Raw genomic sequence first — 3,432 nt, forward strand, 5'->3', positions numbered from 1 at the left:
GTGCATTAGTTGATGACACAAGTGGAAAGGTTTGTTCCCCATTGATTAATGACAAGTGGAAAGGTTGGTTGTGAAAAAAAGAGTATTGGCTTGTCTTTGTTCGGCATAGGGAAGGGTGGAACGAGGGCAGTCGGCGGAGCTACAGTCACCCACTGCGGTCACACACCCGATTTGAGGCGGCAACCGCCTTGCTTGGACTGCTGCTGCGAACCAAGGTGGAAGTCGACCATGGGGCTGGTGCGGTTTCCTGCAAAACAAAAACGGAAAAAGGATGCAAAGGCGGTGGGGATGGGAATATTGCAAATTTGTAAAAAATTTCCATTGTTTGTGGGGGGTATGGTTTCCGTTTTGGGAAAGGAGGAAGGGCGGCTATTAATAAAATAAAAGAACAGAGGAAGGGAGAAGATTCTTGGAAAATTTGCAATTTGCGTGTTCTCTGCCGCCTTGCATTTTCTGTTGCTCTGTCTCAGCTTCAACATCGCCATAGCCTCCTCCTTCAACATGACGTATGAGCTCGCTTGCTACCTTTTCTATGGTTTCTCCCCTCCTTCATCCCCATAGCCTCTTCCTTCTCCCCCATTCTTTGTTTTCCTCCCTTCCCCATGGTTTCTCTCCGCCTCTCCCCCTCCCCTGCCCCCTCCTTCCCTGACCTCTCCCCTTTCCACCACCTCCCCTCCCCCTTCCTCCGCCCCCCCAGACCCCCTCCACGACCCTCCTCCCTTGCAGCTTCGCCTCTTTCGCACGATGCGGGAGCACCCGCTGCTCACCTAGCGAGCTCCTTCCACGCTCTCAGATGGGGCAGCACGCACGAGATGGCGAGCCCCATGGCCAAAATGGTCGAGAAACGACGCAGCACGGGTGGAGACGACCAAGAGGAGGAAGCTGAAGAGGAAGGCGATACGGTGAGGGAAGAATGCGGCGTGGTAGGCGTCTATGGCGATGGAGATGGCGAGGCTAGTAGGCTTTGCTACCTCGCCTTGCACGCTCTGCAGCACAGAGGCCAAGAAGGAGCAGGCATCGTTACAGCCAGCGATGGCGTCTTGCACTCCACCACAGGCTTGGGCCTCGTCGCCGATGTCTTCGACAGCTCCAAGCTCGCCAAGCTCCCTGGAGCTTCAGCAATCGGCCATGTCCGCTATGCCACCGCCGGAGCCTCTGTGATCAACAACGTCCAGCCCTTCGTCGCTGGCTACCGCTTTGGCTCCGTCGCCATAGCTCACAATGGCAATCTCGTCAACTACAAGCACCTCCGTGCTCAGCTCGAGGACCGAGGCTCCATCTTCAACACCTCCTCCGACACGGAAGTCATCCTCCACCTCATTGCTACCTCCAAGGATGGCCCTTTCATCTCCAGGATCGTCCATGCTTGCGAGCAGATCGAAGGCGCTTACTCTTTGGTTTTCTTGTCGGAGGACAAGCTCGTTGCCGTCCGAGACCCCCTTGGTTTCCGTCCTCTCGTCATGGGCCGACGCAAGAACGGAGCAGTAGTGTTTGCTTCCGAGACCTGTGCTCTAGACCTGATCGAAGCAGAGTACGAACGAGAAGTGAATCCTGGCGAAGTCGTCGTCGTCGACAAGGAAGGCATAAGCTGCTCGTATCTCCTCTCCAGAAAAAGACGTCAGGCCTGTGTGTTCGAGCACATCTACTTCTCCATGCCCAATTCGATTGTATTCGGTCGCTCTGTGTACCATTCTCGATATACCTTCGGTGAAATACTGGCCGAGGAGGCTCCGGTGGATTGCGATGTCGTGATAGCGGTGCCCGATTCCGGCGTGGTTGCAGCATTAGGATACGCAGCAAAGGCCAAGGTGCCTTTTCAGCAAGGTCTGATTAGGTCACACTACGTGGGACGCACCTTCATAGAGCCTTCTCAGAAGATCAGGGACTTTGGAGTGAAGCTGAAGCTGGCACCTGTGGAGGCGGTTCTGAAAGGGAAGAGAGTTGTGGTGGTAGATGATTCAATTGTGCGAGGAACTACTTCCTCCAAGATTGTGAGACTGATAAAGGGGGCGGGAGCCTCAGAGGTTCACATGCGGATAGCCAGCCCTCCCATTATCGGATCTTGCTACTACGGTGTTGACACGCCAAGCCGAGAAGAGCTCATCTCATACAAGATGAATGTGGAGGATACGAGGCAGTTTATAGGAGCAGACTCTCTTGCATTTCTACCTCTGGAGAGGTTGAGGGGGATGCTAGGAACGGAGGCTCCCAATTTCTGCGATGCTTGCTTTTCTGGAGCTTATGCTGTTCCTCCATTGGATCTTCTCAAGGACGAAGAGGAGAAGAAGGTGGCCAAGTCTATTGCTGAAAATCTGGATGCAGTGGTCGAGACTCGTTTGCTGGGGAAAGCTTGGTCTGAGGGTGCGGAATCATTACAACTTCCTCACAAAAGCCGAGAACCTGCTGGAGTTGCCTAAGCTTTGCTGCACAGCATTCTAGATGTTTCTCTTCTTCTAACTGGTTTAAAGTCCTCTTACTCTGACCTCATCTCTGATTCTTGAGAGCAACCATGGAAGCTCTCTACTGTAATTCCAGTTCTGCAGCTTTAGATTCTAGAGTCTAGGCTTTAGTTTTGCTGCTGAAAGCTTTTCATCACTTAAATTGTCTTTGTGAACTTCCTGGACATTTCATCAGGTTTCTATTCGATCGGCACTATACACACACACTCACTAACTTGTACGTTTCGCCTCTTGCATGCATTTATGGCTTGCATACGAGTTGCTGTAAGAGGCTTTTTATCTAAAAGTTCAAGGATACAGTCAACAGAAGAAGTATGTCCTTGAAGCCTTGTATATGTTAATCCAATGAGTCTGCTTTGGGTAACATCAAGGCTTTTAATCTAAAAATTCAAGGATAAAGTCAAACAGAACTTTGTCTTTGAAGCCTTGGTTATGTTGATCAATTGGGTCTGCTTTGGGAATGCAATTTTAAATTTCTAACCCTGGACAAGGAATAATGTAGTATAAATGGAAGCAAACTGTGCTCCTGCAGTATTGGTGAAAGTACCAGTGTCTTGCATAGGTTTGAGACGAGCTTGCATGAGCAATTTGAGAAACGTCTATTAGACTCAGAATTTGGTTTTACTTGACGTATTTGATGTATTTTAGTAAGCACTGGGTTTGCCCAAGAGACTCCGCGGGTCTTTAGAAACCCAGTATAGCTGCTTATGCTTGGGCACTGATGATGACATAAGTGTTGCTTTGCTTGCTAAGTATGTCTTCCTTCTGTTTTTCATGAAAGTATTCTTTGTAGATTTTTTATTTTAGAACAACAAAAAATTTAAATTTGTATGATTGGACTTATTCTAGTCTTACAAAGGTATATCAGAATTTGATTTTACTGCTCTTTCATTCACATAGATAGTGGATGTTTTTTGCATCACAAGATCGTATCAATGTATGTGCTGCATCGTCTGGACTCAGAGGAAAAGTC

At 49.2% G+C, this 3,432-nt stretch overlaps 1 pseudogene; it reads left to right on the forward strand.

Moving 5' to 3' along the window:
• Nucleotides 1-461: 461 nt before the first annotated feature.
• Nucleotides 462-2,746, forward strand: LOC147898711 (amidophosphoribosyltransferase, chloroplastic pseudogene; annotated as a pseudogene).
• The last annotated feature ends 686 nt before the right edge of the window (nucleotides 2,747-3,432 follow it).

The sequence above is a fragment of the Dipteris shenzhenensis genome, chromosome 9 (assembly GCF_047967505.1).
Source record: "Dipteris shenzhenensis isolate YYH24624 ecotype China chromosome 9, Dip_SZ_1.0, whole genome shotgun sequence".
Classification (NCBI taxonomy): domain Eukaryota; kingdom Viridiplantae; phylum Streptophyta; class Polypodiopsida; order Gleicheniales; family Dipteridaceae; genus Dipteris; species Dipteris shenzhenensis.